This window comes from Carcharodon carcharias, chromosome 21, assembly GCF_017639515.1.
Source record: "Carcharodon carcharias isolate sCarCar2 chromosome 21, sCarCar2.pri, whole genome shotgun sequence".
Lineage (NCBI taxonomy): Eukaryota > Metazoa > Chordata > Chondrichthyes > Lamniformes > Lamnidae > Carcharodon > Carcharodon carcharias.
Genome location: NC_054487.1, coordinates 2,364,793 through 2,381,527, shown reverse-complemented (window position 1 = coordinate 2,381,527; position 16,735 = coordinate 2,364,793). Strand labels below are relative to the sequence as shown.

General features: G+C 43.3%; 1 non-coding gene across 1 annotated transcript; it reads left to right on the top strand.

The window, feature by feature from the left end:
- Positions 1–4,562: 4,562 nt before the first annotated feature.
- trnai-uau lies at positions 4,563–4,635 on the top strand. The gene has a single exon. It is a non-coding gene; the product is annotated as a tRNA-Ile (tRNA).
- The last annotated feature ends 12,100 nt before the right edge of the window (positions 4,636–16,735 follow it).

Sequence of the window (16,735 nt, the reverse complement as noted above, 5' to 3'; positions counted from 1 at the left end):
CGAGTTTCCCAATAACCTATTCCTGCTCCTTTGCCTTTGTTCTGTTTCATTGGCAATACCAGCGGTCTAAGGCGTGCATTAAGTCTCTAGTCTCTATGGAGGGCATGGGTTCGAATCCCACCGCTATTAAACGTTTAATTTATCTGCCTTTTAGGATCTGCAGCTGTCCAATTTGAACCAACAGATACCAACTCACATTAAATCCAGCATCGCGTGTGGTGTTTTACTTTGATAGGAGGAACGAGGAGAGACGATATAAATATGAGTTGCTGTAGTAAAAAGGCGGTGTGTGGAATTACAGTTGCTGAGTTGCTCTGGCACAGAGTCGGCATGTAAAGAACATGCTGAATGACCGTCTGATGTAGCCGCCTATAATTTTGTACAAATGTCATTAATGCAAATCTGGGGCTTGGATTCGTGACTGAGTGGTTCAGGTGACGGGTTTTGAATGCATTGGGATCTCCACAGGTCGGCTGGAATCCTGCCAATTACGCTTCTTAGCATTCCTGAATTTTACAGTGTACCTGCACAATTAATTGTCTGAATAAGTTGAATAAAAACCATCTAAAACCTCCAGCGTTCTCTAATTTCTATTCGTCTGCAAGCATTCACAAAAGTTGCAGCGAGAAATGGAACAAAAACAGAACCAGGTTGCTTTCAGGCTTCATTTCTGGGTGTTTGTCTCTCCTTAGAGACAATCCCTTGCCCTCTGTTACTCTCGGTGTATATGTCTGTGTGTGTCCCTCTGTGTGTGTCAGTGTGGTTCAGTTCCCCGCGGGGATTAACATATGTTTACCATCACAAAGTTTATTCACATTAGTTTCGAATTTCACAGAGAAAAATATCAGGATGGAAGATACAGGAGGAGTTTGCAATGTTTGGAAGGAGGTGCAGCTAAAAAGGGGAAGATTCAGCGAGAAGTTTTCTTCTCATTTAATACGAGATTTGGATCAAGATCTGGGAGGTATTTTTGTCGGTGTAAACAGTAAAGCCTCCCTTATTCCCGCTATATTTTGCCTTGCACAAACATCTCTCTGGTTAGGGTTTTGCAACCTATCACAGACCTTCTCTCATTCCCTATCTTCACCTCTATATTTGTTCTCGACCTGTTACACGGGTGACATTTCCAGCTCTGAGGCAGAACTCCAGCTCTCACTCCACTGATTCTGGCAGAGATGAGCATCTTCTGTTTTTCATCGAGAAACAACTCAGACTCATTTTAACAGTTTGCCTGAGGTCAGTAAATCTCCATTCCCTGACTGGGAATCAAACCTGGACCACAGAAGTAAAAGCGCCAGATCCTGACCACTAGACCACCAAGAAAGCTGCTCACAAGCCTCACAACGTGCCTTATCTATGCTACCTGTGCCTTTTATTTTTGCTTCAGACCTCTTTCACCAGAGAAAAGTTACATAAGAACATAAGGACATTAGAAATAGGAGCAGGAGTCGGCCATTCGGCCCCTCAAGCCTGCCCCGCTACTCAATAAGGTCATGGCTACTCTACCCAGGCCTCAACTCCTCTTTCCTGCCAGCTCCTCATAGCCCTCAATCCCTGATATTTCAAATATCTATTTACCTCCTCTTTAAATACTCTCAGTGAGCTAGCCTCCACAACTCTCTTGGGTAGAGAATTCCAAAGATGCACGACCCTCTGGGAGAAGAATTTCCTTCGCATCTCAGTTTTAAATGAGTGCCCTCCGATTCTGTAACTATGTCCCCTAGTTGGAGGTTCCCCCATTAGTGGAAACATCTTCTCAACATCTATCCTGTCAACCGCCTCAGAATCTTGCACGTTTCAATAAGATCACCCCTCAGTATTCTAAACTCTAATGAATAAAGTCTTCACTTGCTTCACCGTTCTTGATTCGTCAACTCCTTCATCCCAGGAATCAGCCCAGTGCATCTCTTTTGAACTGCCTGCAATGCCAATATATGCTTCCTTAAATATGGGGACCAAAACTGTACACAGAACTCCAGGTGCGGCCTCACCAACACCCTGTACAGCTGTAACAAGACTTCCCGATTTTTAAACTCCAACCACGAGCAAAACAGGCCAAAATTCCATTTGCCTTCTGAATTACTTGCTGCATCTGCATGCCAAGTTTTAATGTTTCATGCATAGGAACACTCAGATCCATCTGTGCTGCACTTTTCTGGAGTCTCCCTCCAGTTAAATAATATTCTGCCTTTCAATTCTTCCTAGCAATGGGTATGATCTCAAACTTTCCTATATTAAACAACTTTTGCCCACTGACTCAACTTATCTATATCCCCTTGAAGATTCTTCAAGTCCTCATCACAACCTGACTTCCCACCTATTTTTGTATCGTCAGAAAATTTGAATACATTACACTCTGCTCCCTCCTCCATGTCATTAGTATAGATAGTAAATGATTGAGTCCCTGGGACTGATCCTTATGGCAATCCACTAGTTACGTCTTTCTAATCTGAAAATTCCTGGCTCTCTGCCTTCTGTGTGTTACATTGGGCTCTTCACATTGCAGGGTTTGTGTAGGGTAATACGGATCACGGTCTCTCACACACGGAAAATTTCCCCGTTACATTACAGGGTTTGTGTAGGGTAATAGGGATCACAGTCTCTCACGCACCGAAAGTTTCCCGCTCGAAATGGGGTAGAAGCATTAATAGAATTAAGTGTGAGGAAAGGTTGCATCGTTCCAGTTCGTTGTTAAACATTAACTGGATGCAACATTTCAAAACCATGTGACATTTATACTTCTCCAGGTTTTGAGTAATATCCTGAAAAATGCATGGCTCTGAAAAAAGAGAGAAAGATGGGGACGGATTTGCTTCAAGATTGTTCGCACATGTGGGAAGTGTTGAATGAACTGCTGATGTGCTGTGTCATCTGATAATTCTAATGTTCGATCAGTTTCTCTGCCGCAGGGCTAAGGTTCTCAGCCGAATTGTACTTCCATAAAAAAAAGTTCGGAACTGCATAAGATAGCAAAATTTAATATTCTAGGTCGTTCTGCAAAGTGCTGCGTGTAGTTTTTGTAGTCCAGTGATTATCACACTTACTTTACATGGGGAAGATTCTCTGGTTCAAAACTCACTGCAGAGCAGTAGAACTGGCAACATTTGTGGAAACATTTCTTGCCGCCGTTGACAACCCAAATCTGTGCGACAATGAATGTTGATGGGCGGAAAAAACATTGGAGGCTTCGTCCCTGAGAACCACCAAACTTTCAGTTAGTCGAACAGGCTGATCAATTGTGCTGAAGGGACTGATGTAACTTTCGGCGTTCTTTGCTCAAGTGCAGCCGAGTCTGTTTCTCTCTCCACAGATGCTGCCAAATGCTGAGTTTCTACTTCAGATTTCCAGCATCCACAGTACCTCAACTTAAAAGCAAAATGCTTCATCGCAGTACTTTGCTTTTTCTTCTTAGATATTGTTCTGCGGTTTTTCAGCTTTCCACATAACTTCGTATTCTCAGCTAAAGGTTAATGATAGGCTCTAGTGAAGGTTAAACTCACAAACCCTGGTTTATAAGGCCAGTGCTCCAACCACTGAGCTATGGAGCCACCAGCTAACAAGGCCGCAAGGGAAAGCTGACATATTAAATAGACTGAGGTAGATGCTAAGTCCCAGGTGGGTGACACTTGATAGACGTGGAAATGTCTGAGATGGAGAACGGGAAGTTAAAAGATGCGACATGAAAGCGGCAGAATTTGATGTGTATCAGTTACTTTCAGTGATGAATTTCTGACGTGTGCCGCCTTGTCAGTTTCACAGGAGCCGCAGGGATGAGGTTGGCGGCACCTGGTTAAAATGAGGAATAATGTGAACTGTAGTCAGCAGGATTCAAACCTTCAGGGGGAGAACCCAATTGATTTCAATTCCATCACCTTAAACATTCAGCTCGCCGAACAGCTGCTCGCGAGCTCAAATGTGATCTTATCAAATCAGAGATGGCTGCAAAATAAGTCAATCGGCCCATCGTGTCTGTGCTGGCTCTCTGGAAGAGCAGCTCTACCGATTCCACACACCCGCCTTTACCCCCACAACATTTGATATTTGTCTTGCCTCTCCGTGCTTTTCCAAACAAAATAAAGGACCACAACGCGCCCTGTATTAAATTAGAGCCCCCTCTTGTTCTCCGAAAGGGAATTCCGAAAGTGCCCAAAAGTGGGAATGTGACTTAAACTGCGGCAGCGCTGGGATTAGGATCAACTCCTCGAGGGACTGGAAGGAACCCAAGTCCAAATCTCCATGTCACTGGGTCAGGGAAACTGTGCATGGATTCTGCAGAAACTCCTTCTTCAACAGTGAATGAGACAGTTACTTGAAAGAGAGAAATTGAGGCTTATGGAAAGAGAGAAGAATATTGAGACTAATTGATTGCTCTTTAAAAAAGAAACTGCGATGATCAGAGAGACTCTCCAACACGCTGTGCCATTTGATGATGACATTGTTGATCAGTCTGTCTCCAGCATTCCTAATGAGAACAGCCGAATTCCATTTCTTCAAAACAAAGACCCAAAGTGCTGCTGCGGAACTGCATTGTAGTCAGGTGCACTTAACCCTTTCAGTGCTAAGTTTCTGTAGTGTAGTGGCTATCACATTCCCCTTATACGCGAAAGGTACCCGGTTCAAAACCGGGCAGGAACATTATTGAAACTTGTTCAATTAGGGGAGAGGGAAAGTTGCTTCGCTCCTGCTTGTTGTTGAATATTAGCTGAATGCAGAATCTCACATCCGTACTGCACTTACTCTTCGTCTTTTCACAAAGTGGACACTCAGCAAAGTGTGGATATCCTTCAACTGACAGCGGGTGAGTGGAGAATATTCAAAATAAATATTCAATAAAAAACATATCTGTTGGAACTCGACGGGTAACAGGAGAGTTGGCAATTTCTGCCATTTTTTATCACTTAAGGACCCAATGACAAGGCGGGACTGTGTGACAATGAATGCTGCTCCAGCTAACAGCAATCGCTGTTGTCATTGGCTGAAGAAGTCGTTTGTGTTCTACACAAACGTGTTATTTTGTGGGAGAAAACTGCCTCTAGTGAAAGACATGTGAAATGAAATTAAAATGCACAAGTCGCATGGATAAGCCGGGCTGTGAATTTGCAAGCCTGGGGGTCTAGTGGTTAAGATTCGGCGCTTATAAATGTCATGCGAATGATTAATATAAATATGCATTACTTCCTGATTGAAAACTGAAAATGCATATCAGCTCCGCCTGAATCAGTGGAGTGAGAGCTGGAGTTTTGCATCAGAGCCGGAAATGTCACCTGTGCATCAGGTCGCGAACAAATACAGAGGTGAAGATCGGAAAACAGAGAAGGGCTGTGATAGGCTGAAAAGCAGTGACCATAGAGAGGGTGATGCATGGGAAAATGTAGAGGTGATAGGGGAGATTTTATTGTTTGCACTGACACAAATATCTCCCAGATCTGTTTCCAAATCTTGTGCCAAATGAGAAGGAAATTTCCCGCTGAATTTACTCAGTTCCATGATCTTAAAGGAGCAGAACACATGGGAAGTGTGTGGGTTTTGCTGGAATGGGTTGTAAGATGATGGAATGACTGTGAAGGCAGCAGCAGTGAGGATATAAATGAAACAATTATAGAAAGTTACAGCACAGAAAGAGGCCATTAGGTCCGGCGCGCTGCTTTGAAAAAGCAGTTGTGATTGGTTGATCAGTGATATTTGTGCCAGTTTGAACAGCAGGAAGAAAAATCTGTCCCATTCCCATCCAGATTTTGCATCATCATCCCTTTAGTCTGTTTCTCTCTCATGCCTTGTAACTTATTACCGTCCTTCCTTTTTGTCCTTTAACTCCCGAAATTCCCTTTTTACATTTTGCTGCTTTCATGGGTGATCCCCAGGTCTCCATTCCTCCGGCAGTGTCACCGCTCAAACTGAGTCTTTCTCCATCCCGCTTTGTTAATATCACAGCTGCTGGCTTCTGAGTGAAAACTGCTCTCTGCGTCATTGAACGTCAGAGTATTTAATTCTGAACATTTGGTGCTTTCACCGCTGCAGCCTAGGTTTAATTCCCGTACAGGGAAAACCATTTCCTTTCCGTTGTGTGAACTACCACAATGAACAGGAATTCCTTATTGAATGAAATCGGGTCTGGTCGCGTCTGTGGAGTGAGAAAGAGAGTTAATCTTCCAGCTGGATGAACCTTCATCAAGCTGGAAAGGTCAGAGATGTAACAGGTGGAAAACAAGTCCAGAGCCGGAGGGAGGGGAGTGAAAGGACATAAGGGAAGGACTGTGATAGGTTACAAGGCAAGAGAGAGTAACTGACTAAAGGGATGATGGTGCAAAATGTGGGTGGGAATGGGACAGATTTTTCTTCCTGCTGTTCAAACTGGCACAAATATCACTGATCAACCAATCACAACTGCTCTTTCAAAGCAGCACGCTGGGCCGAATGGCCTCTTCCTGTGCTGTAACTTTCTATAATTGTTTCACTTCCATCCTCACTGCTGCTGCCTTCACAGTCATTCCATCATCTTACAACCCACTCCAGCAAAATCCACCTTCTTCCCTTGTGTTCTGCTCCTTTAAAATCATGGAACTGAGTAAATTCAGTGGGAAATTTCCTTCTCATTTAGCAGGAGATTTGGAAACAGATCTGGGAGATATTTGTGTCAGTGCAAACAATAAAATCTCCCCTATCACCTCTACATTTTCCCATGCACCACCATCTCTATGGTCACTGCTTTTCAGCCTATCACAGCCCTTCTCTGATTTCGGATATTCACCTCTGTGTTTGTCGGTGACCTGATGCAAAGGTGACATTTCCAGCTCTGATGCAAAACTCCAGCTCTCACTCCACTGATTCAGGCGGAGCTGATATGCATTTTCAGTTTTCAATCAAGAAGTAATGCATATTTATTTTAGTCATTTGCTTGACATTTATAAGTGCCGAATCTTAACCACTAGACCCCCAGGCTTGCAAATTCACAGCCCGGCTTATCCATGCTACCTGTGCATTTTATTTTCATTTCACATCTCTTTCACTAGAGGCACTTTTCTCCCACAAAATGACACGTTTATGTAGAACATAAATGATTTCTTCAGTCAATGACAACAGCGATTGCTGTTAGCTGAAGCAGCTTGCATTGTCTCACAGTCCCGCGTTGTCATTGGGTCCTTAAGCAACAAAAAAGCACAGAAATTGCCAACTCTCCTGTTACCCGGCGAGTTCCAACAGATATGTTTTTTTATTGAGTATTCATTTCGAATATTCCCCACCAACCCGCTGCTGACTGAAGGATATCTTCACTTTGCTGAGTGTCCACCTTGTGAAAAGACGAACAGTAAGTGTAATCCGGCTATGAGATTCTGCATTCCACTAATATTCAACAACAAGCAGGAGTGATGTAACTTTCCCTCTCACCTAAATGATCAAGTTCCTGCCCGGTTTTGAATTGGGGACTTTACTTATGTAAGTTGAAGGTGATAACCACTACACTACAAAAACTACACACCCAAGGAGTGCAGTACCCCTGACTACAATGCAGTTCCGCAGCAGCACTTTGGGTCTTTGTTTTGAAGAAATGGAATTCAGCTGTTCTCATTAGGAATGCTGGAGACAGACTGATCAACAATGTCATCATCAAATGGCACAACATGTTGACAGGTCATTAAATCGTCTCTTTGGTGCCAGCTTCGTTTTTAAAGAGCAATCAGTTAGTCTCAATATACTTCTCTATTTCCAAAAACCTCATTGTTCTCTATTTCAAGTAACTGCCCAATTCACTTTTGAAGGACGAGTTTCTGCAGAATCCATGCACAGTTTCCCTTAATTAACAAAGTTTCCCCGACCCAGTGACATGAAGATTTGGACTTGGGTTTCTTCCAGTCCCTGGAGGAGTGGATCCGAATCCCAGTGCTGCCACAGTTTAAGTCACATTTCCATTTTGGGGAACTTAAGGAATTCCCTTTCAAAGAACAAGTGGGGATTCTAGTTTAATACAGGGCGGGGTGTGGTCCTTTATTTTGTTTGGAAGAACACAAAGAGGCAATACAAATATAAATTGTTGTGGGGGAAAGGGGGTGTGTGGAATTGATTGAGTTGCTCTTCCAGGGAGCCAGCACAGGCACAATGGGCCAAGTGACTTATTTTGCAGCTATTTCTGATTTGACAAGAGCACATTTGAGCTCGAGAGCACCTGAATGTTTAAGGTGATGGATTTTAAATCCTTTGAGATCTCCCCCTGTAGGTTTGAATCCTGGTGACTACAGTTCTCATTATTCCTCATTTTAACCAAGTGCCACCAACCTCATCCCTGCGGCTCCTGTGAAACTGACAAGGCGACACATGGCAGAAATTCATCACTGAAAGTAACTGACACACATCAAATTCTGCCGCTTTCATGTCGCATCTTTTAACTCTCTGCTCTCCCTCTCAGACATTTCCAGGTCGATTGAATGTCATACAGCTGGAAGTTTGGCTTGTTCCTCGGTCCATTGATTATGGTCTACTTTCTGTATCCTATGTTTGACAATTGACTCCATAGCTCAGTGGTTAAAGCACTGTTCTCATAAACCGGGATCATGAGTTCAACTCTTGCTGGATCCTGTGGCTCAGGAATCTGATATTCCTCCCTTGGTCACAAAAATATTTTGAAACAAAAAAGTGGTACATTTTTCTATAGTTGAGAACGTTGTGTTCTGATGCTCAAAGAGACTTTGTTGTGTTTGCACAAGGAATGCAGAAGTTCTGTCACACAGTTGGTCGCTGCATTCGGCTGTTAACTGAAGAATTGGTGGTCCAAAAGTACTCAAAGGCACAGCTTACAATGTTTTCTCTCCACCCTCCCCTCACCTCATCTACATTCATTGTCACACAGATCCAGGTTGTCAATGGCGGCAAGAACATTTAGAAACTTACTGCACAAATGTTGCCAGATCTACTGTTGGGCAGTGAGTTTCAAATCAGGGAATTTTCGGCGTGTAAAGCAAGTGTGATAATCATGAGACTACAAAAACAAAGCGCAGCTCCTTGCCGAATGACCTGGAATGTCAAACTGTGCAGGGTTATCGCACTTCAGAACCTTGTTTTGTGGAAGTATAATGTGGCTGAAAACCTTCACCATGCAGCAGAGAAATTGATCCAACGTTAGAATCACCAGATGACAGAGCACATCAGCAACACTTCACACATGTACAAACTATCTTGGTGCAATCCGGCCCCATCTTTCTCTCTTTCTTCAGAACCGTGCATTTTTCAGAATATCATTCAAAACTTGGGAAGTATAGGAGTCACATGGCTGTGAGATATTATACTCATTGACTGTAATAGTCAGTGACCACCCACTGCCCTACACAAACCCTGCACTGTAAAGAGCCCAATGGTGCTCTCTGGAATGTTAAACGGTGACGTCATGCAGCAGCGCTTTGGGTCTTTGTTTTGAAGAAGTGGAATTCGGCTGTTCTCATTAGGAATGCTGGAGACAGACTGATCAACAATGTCATCATCAAATGGCACAGCGCAGTAAGAGGTCTTTCCACCCATCGTGTCTATGTCCACTATTTTCCCCAAAGAGCTAACAGATCCATCTTATTTCTTTCTCTCTTGCCACAGGTTATTAACTTTGAGGTTCTGTTTCTTAATTTGGTGTCTCGTTCCTCATACTTACTGTGCAGAATTCCTTTCCTGTCCTGTCCATGTCATTGTACCTATATGTACCATGATAACTGAATCCACCCCTCCCAATGCAAGTTCCTCTCCATCGCTGAGCACATGTCCCAAACCCTAGCACCAGACACGCAACACAGCCTTCGGGGACTCTCGCTCTTCATTGCAGAGAAGAGTGTCAATGACCTTTACCTTACTGTCCCCTACTGCCACGACATTCCTATTTGGTACCCCCCCCCCCCACCCAGTTGAACAGCTCCCTGTACCATGGTGTCAAGGCCAGCCTCCTCATCCACCTTGCATTTTTCATTTTCACCCACACAGTTTGTGAGCACCTCAAACCTGTTTGACAATTGCAAGGTCTGAGGCTCCTCCACTACACTCTGCTTGGTCCCTTTACCTGCCACACTCTCAGTCGCATCCCTCTGTCCCTCACTGCTGACCAAAACAGGCGACACTATTTTTAAAGGCGTGACTGTCATATGGAATGAAGTGCACAGATATTTTCCCATGTCCCTTATGGTTGCGCAGTGTCTACAGTTTGGCTTCCAAATCAATAACCCTGATCGGAATTCCTCCAGCTGTCTACACTTTCTGCAGACCAGTTTCCCCTGGATTGCCCTGGTGCCCCACATTCCACAACTGCAATTATATCTGTCTTCCAATGTTACTTATGTTATTTAGTTAACTTAATTTAATTACTTTCTTTATCAACTTAGAGTAATTTCTATGTATGGTACAATTTACTGGGCTTATTAAATATTTATACGTTTATTAACCATACAGTAATATGTTTCAAGTGTTTATTTTAATTATTTTATTTTTAAAGTTTTAGTTAATTTATTTATAGATCTACCTTAACTCCCGTGCCCTAAGCTGGTTATTAACGCAATGTGCTGAACACAAAGCACTTACCGGCCAGTCAACTTACAATGACATCATTGTTGTGATTGGCTGAAGAAGCTGTTTGTGTTTTACCTAAACACACCTCTCTGTTGGAGAAACGTCTCTGGTGAAAGTGGAAAAATAGGCCAAAGTAGCTGCTAGGGTTATTGACAGCTTCACTGATGGTCTCGTGGTTAGGAATTCGGTGGTTTTACTGCTGTGGCCGACTTTCGTTTCAGGTCAGAGAATGACGGCTTTGTGAAATTGTTCAAATGAATGTGATTTAATTACTGATTGAAAACAGAAAATACAGTACGGCTCTACCAGAATCAGTGGAGAGAGAGGACAAGTTTCACATCAGAGCTGGAAATGTCACACGTTGAACAGGCCGAGGACAAATACAGAGGTCGAGTGAGGGAGTGAAAGCAGGAGAAGAGAAGGGATGTGATAGGATGTGCAGCACGGATGAAAGAGATATTGGTGAAAGCCAAAATATAGGAGTTAATGGGACAGATTATACTGCCCACAGGTGACACTGGCACAGACATTGCTCCTGATCAACCAATCACAACTGCTGCTTGAAAGCAGCACATCAACTGAATTGAAAGCTACACATGAGCAGCTTGTGGGATTATTTCACCTCCACCTTTTAGCCCATTTCAATCCCTTCCCCCTACTCCACTCCCACTAGTGTCATCTGTCACTGCTCTTCCTGCTTTCTACCCTGAATTAGCACATCCTTCAGTGAATATCACCACCATCAAAACCACTTTGTCCTTTTGTCCATGACATCTTTGGCATCTCTTCTTTGCTCCCACCTATCACTGGCCCTCCATCCAGTTCTACTTGTCCCTCCCCCTCAAGCAGCTTATATTTCACCTCACTTCTATTTGTCTTTAGTTCTGATGAGGAATCATATGGACTGCAAACGTTAACTCTGTCTTCCTCTCCACAGATGCTGTCAGACCTGCTGAGCTTTTCCAGCTATTTTTGTTTTTATTGCAGTTTCATGCTTCAACTCACATCAGTCATTGTTTTCATTGGCTGAAAAAGACGCTTGTGTTCAACCTAAAGCTGCCATTTTGTAGGGGAAACTTGCCTCTGATAACAAAAGGTTGAAATTAAAATAAAAGGCAAGGGTATCATGGATAAGCCAGGCTAAAATACTCGGAAGCAGCTCCCTGGTGGTCCAATGGTTTAGACTCTGCTCTCCCACCACCGCAACCGGCGTTCAGTTCCAATTCAGGAAATGAAAAGATATTGCTCATGTAAAAACAAACATGAATGGCTTCCTGATCGAAAACATCTCTGCCAAAATCTGCGAGGACTAAGAGTTGTAGTTTTGCATCAGAGCTGGAAGTGTCACGTGTACAACAGGTCAGGAACAAACACCGAGGCAGAAAGAGAAGGACAGTGAGAGGCTGCAAAGCGCTGATGTACATTTCATTTGAAAACAGGAAATGCTGGAAAATCTTTCTGGGTCTGGCAGCATCTGTGGAGAAAGGAAGAGAGATAATGCTTCTTTGAAGAAGAGTCATATCGGACTTGAAACATTAATTCTGTTTCTTCCTCCATAGATACTGCCAGACCTCCTGAGCTTTTCCAGCATTTTCTGTTTTTATTTCAGGTTTCCAGCACCTGCAGAATTTTGCTTTGGCACTTTACATGATGTTGTCTCTCCTCATCCTTCCGGCCAAAATCAATCACTTCATACTTCCCTACATTAAATTTCAGCTGCCACTTGTCTGCAAAAATGGATTTGTTGAAGAGTCTGAAAGGAGAACTGACTCAAACTGGGAATGGAAGAGTGAGAATGAAAGAAAAAGAGAATTGATGGGTTTTGTAGATCCCAGGGGAAAGAGACACCAGGATCAGTTCATTATGACAGTTCACACAGCAACAAGAAAACAACATTCTCTGATGAGGGCCAAACCCAGGCAGCAGGAGAAATACTAGCACGTTTAGTTCAAACACAGAAGACATGTTCAGCCAATAACAGCATCAAATGTGTTAGATATGAACATGAAGTGAACAGTGAGGTGAAATAGTGCCACAAACTGCGGATGTACAGCTTCCAATTTCTAAAACCCACCAACCAAATCAATGTGGCTCCTCTGAAACTTTCAAGGCAAATACTGATCCTCTATAAGGTGCCATTCCCAGAACTATACACAGTCCTCCAGGGATGATTTAACCAGGGCTGTTATTGCTGTAACAAACCTTTCCCCTTTTTTCTACAGCAACCTCTGTAACAGGTTGCACAACAAGAGGAATTAGAATCTATGTATCGGCTGAGAGAAATGACGAGATGCTTGATCAGAACAAACTTTTAAAAAATTTAAATCAAAAATCTATGGGTAAGTACATTTTTTGGTTCAGAAACAGTATAGGAATCCTCAGTCCAATTCCTCATGTCATTGGGTCAAGAAAACTTTGTTAAAACTGCAGAATTTAGCAGACTGGACACTGCAGAAGCTCTTGATTATCTTTCAATAATGTTTTTCTTAACACAAAGATTTCAAAAAAGAAATTGCACAATGGCTTGAGACAGGGAAAATCAGGGTTCTGGAGCGAGAGGTGGCAACTAGGACGAATTAGAAAGCACTTTGTAAAAAAGCTTATGACAATGAATCAGTGGGTGAAGGTCCTTTTACTGCGCTGTGCCATTTGATGATGACATTGTTGATCAGTCTGTCTCCAGCATTCCTAATGAGAACAGCCGAATTCCATTTCTTCAAAACAAAGACCCAAAGTGCTGTTGCATGACGTCACCGTTTAACATTCCAGCCAGGTGCCTTTCAGTTCAGAGGATTCAAGTGACAATCCCAGAAATAGCTGTAAATTGATAAATGGGAGGGAGGGAGGGACTCTAGATAATTACAATCACCAGGGAAATGGTTCTGAGAAAATTGCTGGAGCTGCAGGCTGACAAGTCCACACATCCTGATGGACATGATCCTAGGGTCTTTAAAGAAGTGGTTAGTGAAATAGTTGATGAGCGGGTATTCATTTTCCAAGGTTCTGTAGATTCAGGGAAGTCTCCCTGAGATTGGAAAAATAACAAATGTAATGCTTTTATTCAGGAAGGGAGGGAGACAGAAAAATGAAAATTACTGGCCAGTTAGCTTAAAATCTGTTGTGGGGAAAATGTTAAGATGCTAATCTGAATGATGTTATAACAAGACACTAAGAAAAATTCAAGGTATTCTGGCAGAGTCGACATGGTTTTGTTAAAGGCAAATCAGGTGCTGTGTATAATGGGGAACTTGTCGACGTGCTGTACTTAGATTTCCAGGAGGCATTTGATAAGGTGCCACATCAAAGGTTATTGCGGAAAGTCAAAGCTCCTGGTGTAGTGGGTGGCACATTGGTGTGGATAGAAGATTGGTGAGCTAACAGGCATAAATGGGTCATTTTCTGGTTGGCATGATGTGACACGTGGTGTGCCATAGGGATCAGTGCTGGGGCCTCAAGTTTTTACAATTTATATAAATGTCTTGTTTGAAGGGACGAAGGTATGGTTACTAAATTTGTTGATGACACAAATATAGGTAGGAAAATAAGTTGCAAAGAAGATATAAAGAGGCTAGAAAGGGATACAGATAGGTTAAGTGAGCGGGCAAATATCTGGCAAATGCAGAGAATGTGGGAAAATGTGAAATTGTCCATTTTGGCAGGAAGAATAAAAAAGCTTCTTATCTAAATGGTGAGAGATTGCAGAGCTCTGAGATGTAAAGGATCTGGGTGTTCTAGAGCAGGAATTGCAAAAGATTAGTGTGCAGATGCAGCAAGTGGTTAGAAAAGCTATTGGAGTGTTATTGTTTATTGTAAGGGAAATTGAATCTAAGTAGGGAGGTTATACTCCAGTTATACATGTCATTGGTGAGATCACATTGGGAGTACTGTGTACAGTATTGGTCTCCTTGTTTAAGGAAGAATGTAAATGCAATGGAGGCAGTTCAGAGAAGGTTCACTAGACTAATATCTGTAACAGTCGGGTTGTCTTATGAGGAAATGTTGGAAAGGTCAGGCTTGTATCTGTTGAAGTTTAAAAGAGTAAGAGGTGACTTGATTGAAACATATATGGTCCTGAGGGGTCTTGACAGGGTGGATGTGGAGAGGATGTTTCCTCTTGTGGGAGAATCGAGAACTAGGGGTCACTGTTGAAAAAGACAGGGCCGCCCATTTAAAGCAGAGATGAGGACATTTTTTTTTCTCTCAAATGGTCCTGAATCTTTGGGACTCTTCCCCAAAAGGCAGTGGAAGCAGAGTCACTAAATATTTTAAAGACAGAGGTAGATTGATTCTTGATAATCAAGGGGGTGAAAGGTTATCTGACCTGGCTGCGAATGTGGATTTGAGGTTACAATCAGATCAACATGGTCTTATTGAATTGTGGAGAAGGTTTGAGGGGCCGAGTGGCCTATTCCTGAATTTAATTTGTGTGCAAATTGTGTGAAAGATATTAAAATGGCTGGACACAACTTGTGTTTAACACAAAGTTAATTTACTTCACTTTAATCATCAATATTAACCCCTTTAACTGGGCCGGATTTAATTAACATCAGCAGAAACAGACCCCAATGAAAATCATTCAGTCCTGGGTGTGAGTAAAATCCAATCAGTGTGGTTACTTGTGAGCTCACTGCTGTGTCAGCAGGTAGGATGACTGAGTGAATCCTTAACCACACTCGAGATGAGGTGAATAGTCTCTCCCCAGTGTGAAGTTGCCAGTGGACACTGAGTTGAGATGATTACCTCTTGCCCACAGTGAGAGCACCTAAACGGTGTCTCGTCGGTGTGAAACAGTTCCTGGGAACCCTTAAAGCACTCCACACACTGTGGGCAATTAAAATGTCTCTTGTCATTGTGAACTTGCTGGTGTTTCAACAGGGTGGATGACTGAGTGAATCCCTTTCCACACTCGGAGCAGGTCTCTCCCACTGTGAGTGCGCTGGTGTTTAGTGAGGTCAGATGAATGTTTGAACCCAGTCCCGCAGTGAGAGCATCTGAACGGTCTCTCGTCAGTGTGAACACGCTGATGGGACATCAGGTTCCCGGAACTTTTGTAGCCCTTCCCACAGTCTGGACATTTAAAAGGTCTCTCCCCAGTGTGAGTGCGCTGGTGTACAGTGAGGTCAGATGAATGCTTGAAACCAGCCCCACAGTGAGAGCACCTGAAAGGTCTCTCGTCAGTGTGAACACGTTGATGGGTCATCAGGTTCCTGGAACTTTTATAGCCCTTCCCACAGTCTAGATATTTGAAAGGTCTCTCATCAGTGTGAACTCGCTGGTGTGTCAGCAGGCTGGATGATTGAGTGAATCCCTTTCCACACTCGGAGCAGGTGAACGGTCTCTCCCCAGTGTGAATTCGCTGGTGTTTAGTGAGGTCAGATGACCACCTGAACCTACTCCCGCACTGAGAGCATTTGAATCGCCTCTGGTCTGTGTGAACACGTTGATGGTACATCAGTTCACTGGAACTGTTATAGCACTTCCTGCAGTCTAGACATTTAAAAGGTTTCTCGTCAGTGTGAACTCGCTGGTGTATCAGCTGGTTGGATAACTGAGTGAATCCCTTCCCACAATGGGAGCAGGTGAATGGCCTCTCCCCAGTGTGACTGTGTCGATGGGTTTCTAGCTCTGAAGGGTAATAGAATCCCTTCCCACAATCCGCACACTTCCACGGTTTCTCCCTGTTGTGACTGCGCTTATGTTCTGACAGGCCAGACGATTGGCTGAAGCTTTGTCTACACATAGAACACGTGTACGGTTTCTCCCCACTGTGAACAATGTTTTTCCTTCCATGTTCAAAATCCAATGATATTCAGGTTACAATAAATTGGGTGACTCCGTCAAGTCCTGAGCTGATGTCTAGTTTGAGTTTCCCAACTGCAAATGCTCGTCTTCTAATCCTCTGTGAAACTGATTCAAAACAGAAAAAATGGAGTGAGAGAGAACCCACAAAAACACAAAAGCAGGTTGAGCTGAATGAATCTGGGAATTTGTGGGTCCGGCACTAGGAAAAAGTGACCATGAAAACTGCTGGGTTGTCATAAAAACCCAACTGGTTCACTAATGTCCTTCGGGGAAGGGAACCTGCCACCCGCTCTGGGCCTACACTAGACTCTGGGTTCTATGTGAGGAGGGGGGCTGAGGGAGATGGGAGTAGAAGGAATGAAGGAAAGGTATTTTATATATCTATAACTAGAAATAGTGT